Source organism: Danio rerio, chromosome 10 (genome assembly GCF_049306965.1).
Source record: "Danio rerio strain Tuebingen ecotype United States chromosome 10, GRCz12tu, whole genome shotgun sequence".
Lineage (NCBI taxonomy): Eukaryota > Metazoa > Chordata > Actinopteri > Cypriniformes > Danionidae > Danio > Danio rerio.
This window is the reverse complement of record NC_133185.1, coordinates 36,584,560-36,606,565: the sequence shown is the minus strand read 5'-3', so window position 1 is coordinate 36,606,565 and position 22,006 is coordinate 36,584,560. Positions and strand designations below refer to the sequence as shown.

General features: G+C 37.4%; 1 long non-coding RNA gene across 1 annotated transcript in view; it reads right to left on the bottom strand.

Annotated features, from left to right (window-relative positions):
- Positions 1 to 3,053: 3,053 nt before the first annotated feature.
- The window catches only part of LOC141376415 (uncharacterized), a 121,305-nt gene continuing 102,352 nt past the window's right edge, over positions 3,054 to 22,006 (bottom strand). Inside the window, exon 2 of the long non-coding RNA XR_012386439.1 lies at positions 3,054 to 4,417. This is a non-coding gene — a long non-coding RNA (uncharacterized lncRNA). The remainder of the gene's footprint in view (positions 4,418 to 22,006) is intronic.

Here is a 22,006-nt window from a genome sequence, read left to right as displayed (position 1 = left end):
TGAAAGCAGCTTGAAGTGGCAAGCAGGAGTACTGTATGTCTTCGGTCTGGAGGTATTATAAAGTTGATGATGACAACATTGTCATAGCAAACTGCGAGATATGTGAACTTGGGATTGCCTGCTGGGTGTTTTAAGTTGAGGTGCTTGAGGAGGTATATATATATATATATTTTTTTTTAATTAGTGTTGCACTAAAGCCCAAAAGTGAAAAAGTCCAAGATACCTAACGAAAGTGCTTTGTTTGATGAGTTGTTGAATGTTAAAAATAAGGTGAATTAAAAAAAATAATAAAAAAAAGCACATCCTGGATCTGTTTCTTCAGCCTTTTTTTAAAATATATTATAGAAGTATCAGATCGTTTTTTGGTATCGGCAGATACTCAAAATCAAATGACTCGGACTCGAGGGCAAAACAACCTGATGGGGGCATCTCTAATTTTTAGTGTAAAAACATGTCAGAAATTTACATTGTGTAGTAAGATAATATCCATCATTTATATATTCTGAATCCTGACCCCTACATAAAACAATTATAATGAAAACAATAATAATTAATCAAATTAAATTGTAATTAAATAAAGAAAAAAAACACTAATGATAATGATAATAATAATAATAATCGGTGCAAGTAGCCTAGTGGGTAAATACGCCAACATATAGACCCAAGATCAATTCTTGGCTTGAGGACCTTTGCTGAATAATGGGTGGCACGGCAGCAAGAAGGTCGCAGCTTCAAGCCTCGGCTGGTAAGTTGGGATTTCTGTTTTAAGTTTGCATATTCTCCCCATGTTGGCATGGGTTTCCTTCAGGTGCTTCGATTTTCCCTACAAGTCCAAAGACATGCGCTATAGGTGAATTGGGTAAACCAAATTGTCCGAAGTGTATGTGTGTGAGTGAGAGTGTATGGGTGTTTCCCAGCGATGGGTTGCAGCTGAAAGGGCATCTTCTGTGTAAAACATATTTGAGATAAGTTGGCAGTTCATTCCGCTGCAGCAACCCCTGAATAATAAAGAGACTAAGCCGAAAAGATATATAATAAATGAATGAATGACTGAATTATTATTATTATTATTATTAATAATAATAATAATAATAATAATAATAATAACAATAAAAAAATAAGGACATAAAATGCTAAATCATTTTACAAAAAGGCAAACTATATATTTTTTTTGTCCAGTCTAACATACAAGAGTGTAGTCTTAGAGACTTCTCAGATATTTAAAGAAAGGATCCCAGGTCTGAAAAATAGAAGCATTTTAACAAAAGAATATTTCCCCTTTATGTACAGTGATTTATGCAAATAGGTGATCATTCACTACCTTGAGTGGAAAACCACTCCTACATCCTCACCGTGCCAAATGAATACCTAAACAGACAAATGAAAATGACACCACATGCCAGAGAGATTCATATGGGCAGCATCTTTTAGTTCATTATGTTATTCCGTCATCCCGAATTCTCCTGCATGTCTTCAAACAAAAGCCTTTCATGGCCATCAGACAGATAAAGACGAAGTCTCTCATGGAGCCACCCGCTGTCCCGATGAGAATTTACCTCAGCACCTCTTGCAGATGGGACCCTGTCCCGTGGGAGCACCGTAGCCGCAACTAACCCCTATCCGGCGGCGAGGCCCAGGTGTCTCCTCTCAGTCAGACGCCAAGGTAATTCAACAATGGCTCCAAAACACACGCGCACCCTCATCAGCAGGCCCTCACCGGAGAACAACTTTACATTAAAGACTTGTCTCATTAGAGCGCAGCGGACACGGCCAAGGCTAATGAGAGAGGCTGTGATGACGGCAGACTCTGTTATTCGATTGCAATAACAGATCACGGTCAGGGCCAAAGCCATGTCACGCCTGGGCGATGGTGAATAGGAACGGTGTCGCGACGTTGGCATTGACGCCATCCAAGTTCAAGGCTCAGCAAGATTGTATTGGTGTTGGCCGTCTCTCTAAGTGTATCAAGGCAGATGCTGTTTACAGGACACATCTTGTAATGAGCTGGGCCACGGACAGATGTAAACAGAGTTTGAGTATGTTTTTGTGTCGGTGAAAATCTTCTCAGATCGTAAGAGGTTGCTGTTGTATGATAGTGATTTGTTAATGTGAGGAATTTTTTTTCTTTTGGATTTGCAAGGGTTTGTTGAACCAAAAATTGTTAGCCCTGCTGTGAATTTTCTTTTCTTTTTCTAATATTTCCCAAATTCTGTTTAAATTAAATAACAGAGAATAAATTGTCATGTAGTTAAAAAATAGTGTTTTAAATATTTGGTGCACTAAAAAAAAGATTCATTGGATTTACTATGTTTTTTTAAGGGCACATAGTTTACCCCTTTTTATGATTTAATATTATTATTATGGTTCTTCTTAGTGTACCAGTTTAGGTTCAGTTTAAAACACAGTTCAGATTATTTTATTATAATGTGTTAATGTGTGTCATGTTGGGGGTGTGTACACAGCTAGCTGTTTTAGGGGCGTGTTGCTTCACATGAAAATTAGTTTCGGCCTCCCGCCCAGCATAACAAGGGGCGGAGCCAAGAGCTCACCCGCTCTGTGTTTGTTTTGTTTTTTTAACCAATTTAAGATGTTTGACAATGTTAAGATAATATGTTGCATTTTGGCATGTTTTTTGACTTATTTATAAACTATTTATAGACATAAAGTTAAATAAAAAATATCATGGGTTTGAAGAATATTGTGTTCCTGGACTTCACTGAGCTTAATAGTTTAATGTATAAAATTGTGAATGACTGACTTGACTGTTAATGTCTTAGATAATAATGTCAAATAACCAACATTTCTCAAAATGGATATATCTCATTTTGCAACTAAACTCTTCATTTATAATATATATATATATATATATATATATATATATATATATATATATATATATAATCAGTAGATTTGCTATGTGTATGTTTAAAAGTTTGCAGAGTTTTATAGAGTGTACTGACTCTCACAAAAGTATCTCCAGTTATTTTGTGTGATTAATATATTTTAAATAAACTGCAAACAAATAAGTATTTAAACTTTCCTTTGATTCCTTCTTGAAACTCTTCCATTAGTCACATACTGCACCTGTCTGATGGCTCATTATGCAGCTCATTATGCAGGTCTTTGTCTTCAGGTGTGACTCACTGCATAGTAATGATAGTTCACGCCTTCTAGCATCGACCAATTTCAATTAAAAAGTGACTTAGAATTTTTAATTCATCATATTGTTTTCTGTGAGCAAGTTAACAAGATGATTCTCACATCATTTTGGAGCAAAAACATTAGACTACCAGATCCAGTTCTCAAAAGTCTTGTGCACAAATGTTCTCTGTGTGTTTCACGGCCTTGTTTCAGTGACTTCAAAATTTTATTTTTTCACTAACCACGCATAAACGTTTCTTTCTCAAAAACAGAAACACATACAAACATGCTGCTTAGGTATTATTGAAGCCCAACTTGTGCTGTTTACAGTGTTATCACACTTTAGCCATTAATGTTTTTAAGATACTGAAAACAACACAAATGTCAGTGCATGTCAAAACTTCTCCAGAGCCCCAAAACACTCTCAGACCCCAGAGGGTTAACAGAGAAAGGAATATTTCCCTTAAGTATTTCCTATACTATTTTTTTCTTCTGGAGAAAGTCTGATTTGTTTTATTTCGGCTAGAATAAAAGCAGCTTTTAATTTTTTAAAAGCTATTATAAGGTCAATAGTATTAGCCTCCTTAAGCCATATTTTTACAATTTTATACAACTTGCTTAATTACCCTAAATCACCAAGAAACTAGTTAAGCCTTTAAATTGCACTTGAAGCTGAATAGTGTCTTGAAAAATATCTAGTCAAATATTATGTACTTTTATCATGGCAAAGATAAAAGAAATCAGTTATTAGAAATGAGTTATTAAATCCATTATGTTTAGAAATGTGTTGAAAAAATCTGAACCAATTATAAACAGAAATTGGAGAAATATACAGGGGGGCTAAAAATTCAGTAGTGCTAATAATTCTGACAACTGTATTACTCACACTCATATCATTCCAATCCCCCTGAGACCTTTGTTCATTTTTAGAACACAAATTAAGACATTTTAGATGAAATCCAGGAGCTCTCTTATTTTCCATATACAGCAATGGTCCTGAGACCTTCACATTCCAAAAAAAACGGAACAAAATCAAAACAAAATCCAAGAACACTTTTGTGCAACAAGAAAAATATCAAAGGTTTTCCATGTCAGATTAAGGCGTGCATTTCAAGAGTTCACACTTAGCTGATGATTTATAAAAGCTTGTTTGGCATGCTGTCCCGGAAGAGAGCCCCGAGCTCAAGGACTCCTCGAGTCTTGGGCTTCCTCCCGTTTGGCAGAGCGAGAGGGGAGCCTGAGCTCGGTGGATCTCAGAACTCCCCCGCTGCGGTAGCTAAGGGAACACGAGGGTTAGATAAATGCTTGGTTGTTATGTATGTTGAATGTCTTTGGATGGTGGGAGGAAACCGGAGAACCTGGGGAAAACCACACGGACACGAGGAGAACATACAAACTCCTTACAGAAACACCCACCGGTCCTGAGGGACCAGGGCCGGCGGTGTTCTTGCTGTGGGGCTCGCAGTGCTAACCACTGGGCCGCCGTGTCGCCCAGTCAGAGGTAAAGGAGAAGAAAAAGGGGAGGAGGGGGGTTTCTTTCAAATAAAGATAAAGTGAACTCAAAACTGTGGTTGTTTATAGTAGCTTAGGGCTCGAATGATTGGAAGATACTGATTAACAAATTCGAGACTGGTCGTGATAAATCATAAGCACGTGATACTCTTGAAATTAGTTTATGAATAAACTTCACTTAATATAGGCAATGTTGTTTGTGTGTTGCATTGCTAACTCTAATACTAATACATTGTATTAAACACTCACCTTGACCTATCACACACAAAGACAAAGGTAAACAAAGTTGTTTTACTGGTTGTTTGGCTAACAAAATTGTTCTTAGAGCTTCATATGATTACTGTTGAAGTCATGGGATGTTTTTGGTTCCTTTACTGGACCTTGAACATCTTAGAATCATTGCTGCATGTAGAGCATCAGAGAGCTCTCTGATTGCATCTAAAATATTTTAATTTGTGTTCTGATGATGAACGAAGGTCTCAGGGGATTGGAACAATGAGAGGGTAAGAAATCAATAACAGCATTTTCATGTTTGGTTGAACTTACTCTTTAACACAGATCTGCAGAGATGCACTGCGTGGCCGGCCAGTACATGGCGATGTCACTTTTGCATGCATACACGTTAAAAAACTGGACATGGATTATGTTTGAGTTAATAGTTTTCACATTCTTGTGCTTTTTTATTTTTATTTTATAAAGCTGTGATTGAGAGCATAATACACCATGGATTTTATTTGTGTTATGTAAACATTACAGTTCAATCTAAAGTCAAGCTCGGACCTTTGGTGAAGACAGCTATTAGAAATATAGGGAAAAGGCAATATCGATCCTGAGAGTCTTTCTATAAGCAATCAGTTCTTGAGGAAGCTATTAAAATATTAGCTGACCCCTTGCACAGTTTATTTGGTGAGTATGAGTTACTGCCTTCCGGTAGAGGATACAGCCTGCCTGTGTGCAGATGCAATAGTCTTAAGAAATCTTTTTTTTTTACCTACAACAATTAGACTTTTAAACATGTAATATGAAGTTTGCATGTTTTCCATGTGTTGGCGTGGGTTTCCTCCTGTGCTCCGGTTTCCCTCACAGTCCGAAGACATGCCTTTGAGGTGAATTGAATAAATAAAATTGGTCAGTGTAGGTGTGTGAATGAGTGTGTTTGGATGTTTCCCAGTACTGGGTTGCAGCTGGAAAGGCATCAGCTGTGTTAAACATATGCTGGATAAGTTGGCGGTTCATTCCACTGTGGCGACCCCAGATTAATAAAGGGACTAAGCCGAAAAGAGAATTAATGAATGTGTGTGTGTCAATGAGTGTGTATGGATGTTTCCCAGTACTGGGTTGCAGCTGGAAGGGCATCCGCTGTGTAAAACATATACTGCAAAAGTTGGTGGTTCATTCCACTTTGGCGACCCCTGATGAATAAAGGGACTAAGCCAAAGGAAAATGAATGAATGAATGATTGAATAAGTAATATTTGTGTTGATGATTGAATGTTTGTGTTGATTTGTGCTGTCTGTTTTTGTTCAGTGTATGAAAGTGTGGGCCTAAGGTCCAAGACAAATTAAGTAAGTAAGTTTTGCAGCTTATGCATTGTAAAAAAAGATTTGAAAAAAAAAGAACATTTAAAAGATTCATACATTTGTGTATTCAGACTTACAAAACACTGTTGTATCGTAAATCAATGGTTTGGTTGATATGACTGAAACCTTTCTTGTTTGCATCCCAGGCAGTAGAGGGCGCTCACTTTTTAAAAAAATACTATGTGTCTACAAATGACCCTGTAGTTCCAACCCGACTCATTCTGAAAACCTTGTCCCGTGGACGTTTCTGCAGGCCGCGAAATACATCCCGGGAAGTACTTATTTTTGCTGTTTTTGTTTTTGTGAATCGACGAGAAGCCGCTGTGTGCGTTTTTTTCCAATCTCAAATGTCTCTCACGAGCCTGCGCTGTTCTCGCGTAAACCCACCAGAGGCTGTTGTCGACCTACTGAATGACTGAATGATTGACTGGGCGACCGGCCAATCGACTGACCCACCCTCCTCCTTCCCTAAACCCAACCAATTTTACCAATTGACCTGCCCACTCGCTTACTTCCCTAAACCCAATTGACGGTTTACAAAAGCCGTCTGGAAAAAGAAAATCCCTCGTCTGATTTTTACCACATTTTCGGATTTAACCACAATCTCACCCTGTTGTTCACTCGTTCGAACTGCTCTACCCCGAATCGAACGCGGTCATCATCGTTGTTGTTGTGGTCAACTCCTCTCTGCATCTTAAGTCCGCCGATGTACGCGTCAAGCTAACTGAACAAACTGGTTGTGGCGGGAAAGCCCTCCACACAGAGGTAAACAGTCAGCCGGTAAGCAGCAAAAGGAACGGCGTCAAACCCCCTGTTGCGTTCGCTTAAAAAAATGAAATGCAGCTATACGTACCCTTCGGTTACATAATTCACAGTTTTCAGAAACATCCCCGGGACTACGGTTTCAGAATGAGCCTGTCTTCTTGTGTAGTTCACCATTTTCGTTCTGGTTGTGAATTACTCATGCAGTTGTAATTTGTACTTTGTTATACTCATGGCATCACTGTTTTTGTAGTTTGAAGCAAAAAAAATTTAAATACAATTGATTTCATAATAAATACTTTCAAAAGAAGACAATTTAGGCCTGTAACGGTATCGTTAAAAAAAGCAAGAAAGCAAATCCTTCAAAAGATTTTAAAGTTTGCATTTTCAGGCTCCCAAAATGCACGTGTTGCCATGTAAAGAGTGCCTTTCAGCTTGCTGCTTGTCAGTGTTTTTTTAGTTGATTGGATTTAAGCGCACATGTAAAGTGTTTTGTTATTTTGTCATTTGATTCTTTGTTAGAATTGCCATCACTTTCAGAACAGACCCAGGGCACATCCTCAAATATGTAGTGCAATCACATGTACGGTTGTGATGTGAAATTTGAATGACAGTAATTTCAACGGCAATCCACGCAACTGACAGATTCAGATAAGGAGGAACTTTTTTATGCTAATGGTGTTCTAGTTGTTCATGAGAATTTGCTGCATTGACAAACAGAAAGCTGCTTGATTTAAAAATGACTTCTGTGATCCATACATTGCTGTACTATTACTAAGGAAAATAGGTTTTTAGTTACAAGATGCGTGTCTCTTACTTGTAACAGCAGTCAATTGCATATTACCATTTAGAGCTTTTATATAATTTTGGCAGAAAATGAGTAAAGGTCAATAAAAAGTATTCCATCATTTTAAACCTTTTGAAAAAAATTATATGTACATATACATGGAATATTTTATAAGAAGCCTTGCATTTTATTCAAATAAATGATTTAAATGACAATATTCTTATTTTTACATTTTAATACACATTATGGGCAACATAAAATGCAATTGTGACATTGTACTTATTAATGTTAAATTCAGAGAACCAATATTAACTTTGTTGTCTTATTTTTTCCATAGCTGTAAATCGTTACAGCACATTATTCACTCACTGGACACTTTATTAAGTACACATGTCCAGTTGCTTGTTCATGCAAATTTCTAATCAGCCAATCATATGGCAGCAATTCAATGCTTTTAGGTATGTTTACATGGTCAAGATGATCTTCTGCAGTTTAAACCGAGCATCAGAATATTAAAGAAAAGGGATTTAAGTGACTTTGAACGTGGCATGGTTGTTGGTGCTAGACAGGCTGGTCTGAGTCTTTCAGAAACTGCTGATCTACTGGGATTTCCACGCACAACCATCTTTGGGGTTTACAGAAAATGGTTCAAAAAAGAGAAAATATCCAGTAAGCGGTAGTTCTGTGGGTGCAAATGCCATGTCAGATGGAGACATGTCAGAGGAGAATGGCCAGACTGGTTCAAGTTGACAGAAAAGCAGCAGTAACTCAAATAACCACTCGTTACAACCGAGGTATGCAGAAGAGCATCTCTGAATGCATAACACATCCAACCTTGAGGCGGATGGGCTACAACAGCAGAAGACCACACCTGGTACAACTCCTATCAGCTAAAAACAAACTGAGGCTACACTTCACACAGGCTCACCAAAATTGCACAATAGAAGATTGGAAAAACGTCTGATGAGTCTCCATTTCTGCTAAAACATTTGGATGGTAGAGTCAGAATTTGGCACCAACAACATGAATCCATGGATTCATCTTGTTTTAATGGTTCAGGCCGGTGGTGGTGGTGTAATGGTGTAGGGGATATTTTCTTGCCACACTTTGGCCCCCTTAAGATCAATTGAACATCCTGTCAATGCCACAGCCTACCTACCTACAGAGTATTGTTGCTGATCATGTCCATCCCTTTATGACCACAGTGTACCCATCTTCTGATGGCTACTTTTAGCAGGATAAAGCACAAAGCACAAACCATCTCAGACTGATTTCTTGAACATGACAATAAGTTCACTTTACTCAGTTTGCCTCCAAAATCACCAGATCTCTCTCCAAAAGAGCACCTTTGGGATGTGGTGGAATGGGAGATTCGCATCATGGATGTGCAGCTGACAAATCTGCAGCAACTGCTTGTTGCTATTATGTCAATATGGACCAAAATCTCTGAAGAATATTTCCAGCACCTTGTTGTACTGTATCTATGCCATGATGGATTTGATACTTGATACTTGATAAACTTGATGTGTACTTGATAAAGTTGCAAAATGACATAATGAACCTAATGTCTTTAAGGGACTATCAAAATTTCTCAAAGGTTTAGTTTTAAGTGCAAGAAAAATGTTGAGTTTCATTCTCAAATTGGAGGCCAGTGTATATCCGTGTCTTTCTGCAAATTTCCTAAAGCATAAAAAGCATTATATTGAAAAATTGGAATTATTTAATTATTGGAATAATAAAATATAATAAAATGACAATACATTAAAAAAAAAATGTAAATATAATAAAACTAATTTTACTCTAATCTTTGGTTGGTTTTGGGCTCTCAAAATAATCATATTTCATATGTGCTATAAACCGATATGATTCTGAGATGTAATCACAGGAAGATCAAAGAACTGGATAAGTGCATTAATCATCTTTCAGTTGAACTTAAAACAGAAACAGTTTGTGTTTTTAAAGTGTTGTATTAGGGGTCAGGGATGGACACTAGTGCCCTCATTATCCCGGTTTCCCTTCACCTTCTGGTCCTCTTCATTTGCAAATAAAATAAGATTGGGTGAAAACATTCCCCAGAAAATCACTTCATATCCATTGATTTTTTTTTCTATGACCAGCACTTCAAAAGCTGAAGGATTTACAAGGGAGCTTTTCATGCACAAGTAGTCTCATGAAAGCAAATTAAGGACTCTAAACCAAACAAAAACATTTGAAAATTACTTTCAAAGGTTTTGAAGCCCAAATGAGCACTTACTGAAGCATATCCGGCATTCTGATAGTTTATGTTTCTCCCTTCGATGTGCAATCAGTCCTGATAAATCTCTGTCAGAAAGACCAACTGTGAATGGAGACTCAATAAAGGCATCAAGACGGCGATGAGTTTGATAAATGAGTTGATTGAGTAGTCGGCTATAGTTTGTATTGATGTACTTGGTGAGCAATGAACTGGGATGGTCAGTTCTCTGATCCTCTGTAGGCCCAGGTGTGGGGCAGCTGCGTCATGTCGGGATGGATCCGAGGGCTCCGGCCCCTGACCTCAGCACTGTCCGTCGTTCAATACACCATTACCCCCAGCAGCTGGACTGACCGCTGATATCTCATGTGCCTCGGCTTCTGCTCATTATGATAGGGGGCTCGCAGGACACATGGCAGCTTTGACAGGGAACGCAAACAGATTGCAGCTAATTTGGCCATGACTTCATTTATTTGTGAGCAGTAACTGACCAGGCTGATCAATAGTTGATTGGTGGTCATTCTGAGACAATTTGGTTTTCCAAAAATGAAACATTATTGCTTTTGTACGAGACCTTTTTCTTTAAAATAAGTGTAAAATTTCTTAAATATTTGATCTATTTGTATATCTACCTATCGTTTGTTTGTTGGTTCTTTCTATAAAAAAATGTAAATTCAGAACAATATGTTGTGAATGGATTTGTATAAAATAATTGTATAAGTACTGGAACAAAATTGTTTATGTATGTTCTTTTTGTATGTCTGTCTGACTGTCTTTGTCTGTGTATCGTTTGTTTGTTTGTTTGTCATCTGTTTGCTTTGTCTGTTTCTGTCATTTGTTTTGTCTGTCTGTCATTTGTTTGTTTTGTCTGTCTGTCATTTGTTTGTTTTGTCTGTGTGCCATTTGTTTGTTTAGTCTGTCATTTGTTTTGTCTGTAGTCATTTGTTTTGTCTGTCAGTCATTTGTTTGTTTTGTCTGTCAGTAGTTTGTTTTGTTTGTCTGTCATTTGTTCTGTCTGTCATTTGTTTGTTTGTCTCTCTGTCATTTGTTTGTTTTGTCTGTCTGTCATTTGTTTGTTTTGTCTGTGTGCCATTTGTTTGTTTAGTCTGTCATTTGTTTTGTCTGTTAGTCATTTGTTTTGTCTGTCAGTCATTTGTTTGTTTTGTCTGTCAGTAGTTTGTTTTGTTTGTCTGTCATTTGTTCTGTCTGTCATTTGTTTGTTTGTCTCTCTGTCATTTGTTTGTTTTGTCTGTCTGTCATTTGTTTGTTTTGTCCGTCTGTCATTTGTTTGTTTGTCTGTCTGTCATTTGTTTGTTTTGTCTGTCATCTGTTTGTTTTGTCTGTCTGTGATTTGTTTTTTCTGTCAGTCATTTGTTTTTTTTCTGTCTGTCATCTGGTTGTTTTGTCTTTCTGTCATTTGTTTTTTCTGTCAGTCATTTGTTTGTTTTGTCTGTCTGTCATCTGTTTGTTTTGTCTGTCTGTCATTTGTTTTGTCTGTTAGTCATTTGTTTGTTTTGTCTGTCAGTTATTTATTCTGTCTGTCTGTCTATCTATAATTTGTTTGTTTTGACAATCTTTTTTTTCTCTCTCTCTTTTTGTGTGTTTGTGTCATTTGTTTGTTCTGTCTATCTATCATTTGTTAGTTTGACCAACTTTAATTTATTTATATCTGTCTTTCTGTCTGTCTGTCTGTCTGTCTGTCTGTCTGTCTGTCTGTCTGTCTGTCTGTCTGTCTGTCTGTCTGTCTGTCTGTCTATCTATCTATCTATCTATCTATCTATCTATCTATCTATCTATCTATCTATCCATCCATCTATCCATCCATCTACCCATCTGCAATATCCATCACTTAGTTCACTTTCACATTAGCTTGTAAGTCAAGTAAGTCAAGTTGGCATGAAATCCAAATACACAAGCCTAGATATCATTGGCGTTTTCAATAAGATTTCAACCTCTGATTTTTCCACCGAGGCCGTAGCGTGTGATTGAGGCGTATGAAATCCATCACAGCATGCCGTGTCAGACAACGACCCTCTAAATCTCTGCACGGTGATTCATTCAGTCGACACCTTTCAGCTGCCTCATAATGAGAACACTCTGCATGTGGAAATTGGCTCACTTGCTGTCCCCTGACTTTGTGCGCTTCTTGATTGATAACCACAATAGAGACTCAAGAGGATACGTGGCGAATGTGTGTCTTATCTCTTCCCACTGAGGGTGTTCAGTTTTCTGTCTACGGTTAGGATTGCTTTATTACTAGGGTCTCGTACCTGAAATCATGCTATTGCATATGTTTACATCAAGGAAGTACATTGAGCCTGTGATTCAGAACCAGCTTACCTAGAACATAATGTTAGTGGTTATGGATTGCTTTTTTAAAGTGTAGAAGGCAGAGTTGTATTTGAGATCAGGCTGCATGTTTTTTGTGTCTGTGTGAATGAATGCCACAGTTTGGTTTATTACTACACATTAGGGTCAGGTCATGATTTTTGATTGATGTTGGTGCCTAATCGGTACTCTTAAAGGCGTGCTTCACTTTTTTTTAAACTTATTTATGTAAAATAGACTCATTTTACAACTTTCACAGAGTTAAAATTTTAAGTTTTACTATTTTTGAATATGTTTAGCCGATCTCCAGTTCTGGCGGGAGCATTAGCTTATGTTAGCTAAGCTTAGTATAAATCATTGAATCCAATTAGACCAATAGCATCTCACTCAAAAATTACCAAAGTGTTTTGATAGTTTTCCTATTTAAACCTAGACCCTTTTCTATGTACACTGTAAGAATGCAAGGTTCCACACAATTCCTTCATGTTGTCCCCATAACACAAATTGATTGAGTTAACTTGACCCCCCTAAAAAACTTAATTTAATTTTAACTCATTTTAAATACTGTACATAGTTTGAACAAAGTCATTTTTTAAGTGTGTATACAGACTGAAAGTGAAAAGTGGCTAATTTTTGGGTCGATATGTCTAGGAACTATATCCTCATTCAAGCATAATAATCAAGGTAATTTGTTGCTGTTCCATGGCTGCAGCAGACACAATAACAATACGCATGTCTTTTATGTGAGAAAAATAATTGTCAGACTGTATCTTTTACAAACAAAAACTCATCTTCACAGCAACTTGTGGTATCACTTTATTTTAATATTCCCTCTAACATATATTATTGATTATAAGTTACTTTGATGCCAACTAATTCTCAGAGTATTAGTAGACTGCAAAATTAGTGTTAGGGTTAATGTTGACATACTTTAATGAGAATAACTGGCAAGTAGTTGCAGTGTAACTTGCAGTCACCAAAATATGCAAAATAAGTGTTAACCGATTAAATAGTTTGATTTAGTTTGAAATAATTGTGACAAACATATTATTGGTGTACAGAGGCCGGTTGCACCAGAAGTGCTTAAGTTAAAATGTAGCCAAGTTGTGACTTAAAGGGACACTAAGTTACAATTTACACATTACTAAATGTTTTTGTGTTGCACCCCTGAACTTAGTTTAAATGTAATGCTACATTCCAACTAAATATTTACGGCAGCCTCTCCTGTGTATAACGGTGGAAAAGAGATGACAGCGAGATTAATTTACATTGAGGAGCTTGCGATTATATTAAAAAAAGATCTCTCTCTACTCACAGCCTTATTTTTCTCCCAAATTTCCCATTTTTGTGGTTTGTAAAAGAAGAGTTTCATTTTCTATCAAGGAGTGTTTTGCGTTAACTGTGTCCAACAATTAAAAGGAGAATTTCTTCATGACTGAGTTTTTCTTTCTGCTCAAAATGTTTTAATAACTTTGTGTATGAACGGCTTTAATTTAATGTACTATAAAAATGTAATTTGTCATATTTTCATAGGACATTTATATACAGTTGAAGTCAGAATTATTAGCCCCCGTTTACTTTTTTGCCCCTATTTCTGTTTAACGAAGAGAAGATTTTTTTTCAACACATTTCTAAGCATAACAGTTTTAATAACTCATTTCTAATAACTGTTAAATTTTATCTTTGCCATGATGACAGTAAATAATATTTCACTAGATATTTTTCAAGTCACTTCTATACAGCTTAAAGTGACATTTAAAGGCTTAACTAAGTTAATTAGCTTAACTAGGCAGGTTAGGGTAATTAGACAAGTTACTGTAAAACGATAGTTTGTTCTGTAGACTATCGAAAAAAAAAATAGCTTAAAGGGGCTAATAATTTATCCATAAAATGGCTTTTAAAAAATTAAAAACTGCTTTTATTCTATCCAAAATAAAACAAATAAAACTTTCTCCAGAAGAAAAAAACATTATCAGACATACTGTGAAAATTTCCTTGCTTTGTTAAACATAATTTGGGAAATAGTTAAAAAAAGGAAAAGAAATTCAAAAGGGGCTAATAATTCTGACTTCAACTGTATATAGATGTGTTAGTTGTAAAATTGTAATGCATTGTAACAATTTAAATGCTATTTATTGCATATTACGTCATTTAATGCGACTATGCAGGTCTTTATGTAGAGCTTACGACCTACTAATTACGGTTTGCCTTAAGAACATGTGGTACAACTGTAGTGAGAACAAATTTAGTTGCTAACTAGCTAGTTACTAAGCCCCTATAGTGTGGACTTTACGTTCCAGTTTAAGAAAAAACTTACGAAGAGTTGGTGCAACCCTTAATGCATGTTTGTCAAGTGCATTTACGTGTTAAAACAACAGAAAAGTAGCGCATTGGAATGAAAAAACATATTATGTGTGAATGGCCCCTTAAGATGTCAAAAGTGGCCCATTGTCTTCCTGCAAATCATAATTAATGAATCATATTGTATTGTAGGTGTCATTCTGTTTCGGGGGTTGAGTGGTTGTTGCCCTGGGGTGAAAACTCTGTGGCATGACATTTTCCAGCAGGGTTAAAGGTCTACAGCCAAATGTCAGCGCGCAGGGGATTGGGCAGATGGCCAGCAACACTTCCAATACTCCTATTTGGTAATAAGCATCCCGTTATCCCAAAATAGACAGGTATTCTTTGCATTTCTCTTAGCCGCTTACATTTTTCAACACACGTTGAGTCCTGTACAAACTATTTAAGTCCTCATACAATCCTCTTCATTTGATCATTAGCATGAAATGAAATGAAATTCAGGCCGTTTGTCACACTTTTAGTTATTTAATATTGGTTGCTGACAGACCGTGGCAGGGAAATAGTCTTTTGAGCACATGACTATGATTATGTTCTGGTCCCACTGGGGCTCGCAGACAGTAACTCATATACTGGGTGGAGGGGATGAGCGGATGATAGAGTGATGGAGAGAGTGAAACAGAGAGGCACGTGTGTGTGGGTACGGTGTCCCTGCTGTGAGTCTAATTAAAAGGGGCTTGAAACAGAGGGGCTGCAGCGAGGCCCACCAGGGTTCTTCCTTTCCCTCTGCCTTTGATTAACGGGATGCACTAATGACCCTTCAGACTATAAACATTTACTGTAAACATTACATCGCAACCTAACATTTCTTTGTTATGGGGTAACTTTTGAAGTAGACTTAACCACATTATTCGTCCTGCATCATTTCATCTATATATTAATGATGTAATGATGGTAATGATTAAAGAAAACATGGACTAATTTTGGTGTGTGAACGGCAAAAAAAATCCCACTTGAGAGCCAGAATAACAACGGCTTACAGTTGAATCCCTAAGTTTTAACCAATTAGACAATACCTAGTATGCGCATACTGTAAGTACCTTGTTAAAAACTTCTACCTTTATTAGATAGGACAGTAATTGAGACAGGAAATGAAGTTGGAGAGAGAGAGAGAAAGAGAGGGGGTAGGGAAATGTCCTCGAGCCGGGATTCGAACACAGCACACCCTGACATGCTACTGCACCATATGTCGGCGCGAAAATCACTAGGCCACTGCACCTACACAAACATGCACTGTTTTAAGTAAAGATTATTTGTAAACTAATTTCGAGAGGATCACGTATTTATGGTTGACTGCGGCTGGTCCCGCATTAGCTAATGTCACATCCGTCAGTGACCACCTGAGGGCGCTGTAGTGCATCAGGACTCAGAAGGCACTACAGTGTCACAGAAAGACTACAATTCCATACATACCACGCGCATACACCGGAACACCTTCACTGACCTGTCATCACATCTGTTCTGTGTTACCGTTGATTATCTGGACTATATATTCCATCATTCCACCGTTGTTTGTTATCGGGTCGTTGTCTTCTTTGTTCGAGTATCCAGTAAGTGTAGTATTCCGAGTTTGTTATTCTGATCTTGTTCTTGTATTTTGCCTTAGTCTAGTTCGTGTGTTATTTGTCTCGTCTGTTTTCTAGTTAAGTTTAGTTGTTTGAGTTTGTTATTCCTGAGCCTCGTCTTTGATTTAGTTTCTGGTTTTGTCGTTTATTTGTTACTTTGTATTCTGATCACCTTGTTTGTTGCACTGTAAATAAATAATCTGCACTTGGATCCGCACCTTTTTGTTTCTTGTTTTGATCACGCTAAATCGTGACAGCTAATGCATGGTCCACCAATCAGATGACTCCTAAATCGCAATAAACAACCAGAGTATCTTACCATAGCCACCTTCATCTTGAAAAATCCCACTTTCCACCCCTACTCCTCCCTTTCCTTGACAGGGCCGCATGGAGGCCCAGTGGTTAGCACCATTGCCTCACAGCAAGAATGTCACTGGTTCAAGTCTTTTCCTGGCTAAGCTGACATTTCTGTGCAGAGTTTAAATGTTCTCCCCGTGTTTGCGTGGGTTTTCCCTGGGCTCTCCACTTTCCTCCTACAGGTCAAAAACATATAACATAAGTAAATTGACCAAACCAAATTGACACCATAGATGAATGATTAATCAGCAATAATTCTATCTAAAGTTAGTCATAATTTGCATTCACTATCAAGCAGGAGACCTACCTGAGTTTAAACTCCCCTCTCACCCTGCAAACGAGAGGGAGCCCCATGCTCGAGGATCTTATTAGGAGAGCCCTGGATCTTAGGATCTTATCAGGGCTTTTTACCGGGACAGCATGCCAAACATGCTTTAAAATCAATCATCAACTAAGTGTGAAATCTTGAAAAACATATTAAACTTGTAAAACTCATCCTTGAGGGTCAGCTCATCACCGAGAGTTGAAACAGGTCTTTTAATCCCAGTTTCTTTGCAAATCCTGTTCTGTGGACGTGTTTGTACGTGTTATAATGGAGACATGTTAATGCGTGCCTGTCAATCAATTCAGTGGGCGGGGATAACCACACTGCTACATCACATCTTAAAATAACTGGGATTTGCATCCTATTTTAACATCAGGAAATTAAAAATATATATGACAGTGGACACACTATACCTACACACAGTTCTGTCCAAACAATTTCCAAAAGTTGATTTTGCATCATAGGTGGTATTTAAGTAAAAACATTATATCCAAGACTATATTCTGTTGTTATTTTCACCAAATTTGTACCTGTTGTCACACTACTGTGCTACTGTTGTATGAAGTGGTGAAGAAGATTTTATTCTCTCTGTATGAAGTATTTTCTAAGTGTAAAGCAGTTAATTTTCTCTTCACAAAATGTATGTAGTGTTTGCAGCAAACATGCCAGCCTGTGTTAAAAATACAGTGATATGTCTGTGTAAGATGAGTATGCCTGCACAGGAGCAACACTAGGAGAAGGCTGAGTGACTGATTTTGTAGAATAACTGAATATGTAAAGCACTGATCATATATGTTAAATACTTGTATGAAGCTATATGTGTCAGAAGTTAAAATGAGTAACATATTGTCAAGTTATTATCCTATCATAACAATGTATGTAAACACTTAGTTCCTTTGCATAAGTTGCATCTATACTTTGCTGACATAGACCTGTAACATCTCTGTTGACATGAGCTAGTGGGCTGAGAGCCAAGAATAGCAGGACCCCTTAGACTAAAAACCTATTCAAAAATGGTCAAAAGTTAAAAAGAGACACATATGGGGTATGTCAAAAACATAAATAAAGGAGAAGGAGCAGGAGAGACTTTAGAAGGTGTCCAGGACAGACTTCAGAATGCTCTGGGGTCTGCTCTGCTCTTTCTCTGCTTTATTATGGAGAATAAAGTCTATTTTCTGATATTCAAAACCTCCGGTCTGATAATTTGTAATTGATGAGACGTCAAAATTTACGACAGTGGCTGCGTGCCATCGTGTTTTAGAAGGCTTGCTCGCATTTGCAAATAAATTTCAGGGAGCACTTGTGTTGCATTGTGGTCTTATTCACAATCTAAAGGCTGATTTATACTTCTGCGTCAAACGCCGGCGTATGCTACGGCGCTGACGCATAGCCCTTCGCCTTGGCCGTCACTGACGTGCACCTCTCAAAAAATGTAACTACACGTCGCAACCACGCGTAGCGTAAGCTCTGTGATTGGTCGGCTTGGTAGCGCTGACGAGTAGGGGCGGGACCAAGAGCCGTGCGAATGGCGCGAGCGATTGTTTACAAGTGTGGAGTCCCGTGAAGGAGCTCCGGATGGAAAGTTTTGTTTTGTGTTTACCTCATAGTTAAAGTTGTTGCACGTCCGCCGGTTCCTGCCTCAAAATGAGCGAGTTTGAGCCACTTGTACATCCCGGAAGTGTTCAGGAAAAGCAAAAAAGCAGCGAAGAAACTCGACACAGAGGAGCATTTACACCTCACTGCCAACTAGCGTTTCGGAAGTGTTAAAGCAGACCGACAGAGACAGCGCGCAGAAGTATAAATGCACAGCCACGCTCGTTACCTGCGCCGTGGGTTACGCCGGTCACCTGACGCAGAAGTATAAATCAGGCTTAACCCTGCCCTATTTCAAAAGCATCTAATTGCATTTATCAGATGATGGTGCTTTTGTTGATTTAGAAAAGTCAACATTTGTTTGGTCTGGAAAAATCTAACAAGCAAAACGTCCATATCCAACCCTGGCTCATTCTGATTACACACCCCTGTTTACGTATCTGCAGAGAACAAAGTATGTCCCAGGTTTTTGTTTTTGCAAATCCACCAGAGGCCACTGTGTACGCTTTTTAAGATCTCAGATTTCTCTAGTGAGTTTATCTCTTGTTTATTTTATTTTTTTGCTTTTGGTTTTGTCTTACCTGCTTTCTGGAGCCGTTCTTCACCAGACTTGAACCCCGTTGTTGCGGTCAACTCCGCTCTGTGTCTCAAGACCTTCGTTGTACATGTTGAGTTATGGAAAAATTGGGAACAGTGGAAAATCCGTTCTTTTCTCGCTTACTAGCTGACCACTTACCTCCAAAGTGGTCGACTGGTAAGCGAGAAAAGAAAAGGCGTGTAACATTCATTTTAAAGATGAAATGCAGCCATACTGTACGTAGCTCTGGCTACATAATGCACGATCACTAGAAATGTATATAGGGCTACGTTTTCAGATATAGCCTATATATTGTCCATATCTTGACCCTCTCCAGTTGTTGTAGGGATTGTACGTATGAAAAGAGCAATAGTCTATTATTTTAAATATTATATATTTTTAGTTTTTCTGGACTTTTACAATACTTCATAACTTATATTCGTGGGATTTTCCATTTTTAATGTCAAGTGCCCCCAAATATTTGAGTGAACATTTAGCTATTTTTACAGTATGAGAATATAGGAAATATATTAGTAAGAAAAAAAAAACTTCTGTTCAGAATTTTCAGTTTTAATCAGATTAATGCATTACTGCAAATTAAAATAATTGCAAAATATAAATAACAAACCTATATATATATATATATATATATATATATATATATATATATATATATATGTGTGTGTGTGTGTGTGTGTGTGTGTGTGTGTGTGTGTGTGTTTATTAAGTCTTTGCTAATAAAAAATAACATCTTTGCAAAATAATGATGATACAGTGATAACAACAGTAATGACAACAAAATATATATGACAACAAATATAAAAAGCAAACAAACAAACAAACAAACAAGAAAGTACAGTTCAGCTCACATACAAAAATAAGGCTTACATGTGTACACAGGGGAGTTCAGTAGGTCTGGAAAAAAAAGTAACAATTATTTGTTATTAATGTAGTGCTGGTTATTTTTTTATTTTTATTTTTATTTTTCCAAACTTGATTTTAGACTGCAAACTTTAAAATACCATCTAGTTAGTGCACTTCAACAACACATCCTGTTTACAAATTAAGTCAGTTGTTAGAGAATAGCTGGTCTTTTCTGTCAGTTTGAATGCATTTGACCATGTGTGTCTACACCACAAAAGCAATATGTTTGTGCTTCCTCTGGGAGTGATCAAAAGACCCCATTTATACCTGTATTTAGCATAGTCAATTAGAACTTGATTAATCTAAAATGAGTCTTAATATCAGATGTAAACAGACCCTCATCCAAAGTATGCATTATTTGTCTGGATAAATGCTTACTGTAAGAGTGTGTGTGGATGGAGGCAGACTGAGAATGAGATCAAAAGAAACAAAAGTGTCTTACAAAAAAGAAAAGAAAAAAAAAGCTGATTGCTAAATTAAATTCACTATCAGCTGATTAATATCCCAGAGCTTTACCACACGCCATCACCTACAACACTATCTGAAACATCTATGGGTACTGCATAACTTTCTATCTTTGTTCCTGACCTTCACTGCATGGTCAACTTTCCTCAAAGGTAAACTTTTTACCAGCTTGTCTGAACTCTCCGCCAAATCATCTGCCGGGCACTTAACCACCTTAATTCCGTATTCATCTCATCAGGAATTCTCCCATGTCGTTTTTTAGAAAGTGTCCGAAAATTCCATCTCTCGCTTCTGGAACTCTCTTCTCCAGTGTTGGCATGTCCCTCATTAGCATGGCCCCTTCATTAGCCGTGTTAAAGTCTGGGGGTCTGGACTGCTCTTTGTTCTCTGATCCCCCCTCTGGATGATGCCATGCGTCCTCGTCCATCACTCTGTCATTGGTTGATGCTCTTGGGGACTGGACCATACCAGCCCATGCATATTCAACCCACACCCCCACAAGCCCCCTAAAGCAGGACAAATGTGTCTCTGGTAAGGGAAGTAGTGCCATATCAACCCCCCAAATATTAAAATGCACTAATAAAGACCACATGGATTCCCCCCAGTAATGCTTCCCATGAGAACAACCGGGTAATTAAAGGCCTCACGCCATATACCAACACCTATCATTCATCTCCAGAGTGGACATGTTCATACATACAAATTACATGGTGTGTTTTACAGTACTGTTGTAAGTTTAACAATAGTAACTCTTTGATCATTTCTATTAGTTGGGTTTACATCACTCTGTATTTTAATGCGAATATTGAATTATCACAACCAGAAATAAGTAATGGAAATTCCAAATGTTAAATAAAAATAAGTTCGCAAAAGTTTTTGTGCTCGCTTGAGCTGGTTTTGGACTCATGTAAAAAGGTTTCATTTGAATAATAGAATTATAGAACACACAAGACGTGTCACTTGTATAGTTTTGAATGAGGAAATGGTGAATGAAGCCCTCCCTTCTAGTACAGGAGCCAATCAGCGATTGCTATAGATCAGTGGTTCTCAAACTGTGGTATGTGTACAACTAGCGATACGCAGGCTTCCTTCAAGTTGTATGTGGAGAAATCGCTGAAGAATTAAAGTAAAAAAATTAACACACTTTTAACCCTTTGATGCGAACAACACCATCACTGTGATCAGTAAATTCATTTTAAAATGCTAAACCTTTTATTTTCAATTTTCTAATGTTTGTTATGTATTCTATCATTTATGATGATTTACTCTCCATATTTGTAACAGTTGTTGGGGCGTATCCTTTATTTTTATATCCCAATGTGGACAGGTATAGTTTAATCACTTACTTTTCTGACACACAAAGCCTTCTCTAACCTACTCTAAGCTGATCTATTTTCTAAATTAAGTATGTAAATCCAATTCATATATATTTAAAATACAAGTTAGTGTTTAGATTTCAAAGATACATGTTGCATTTATATATGACTTATTTGTATATT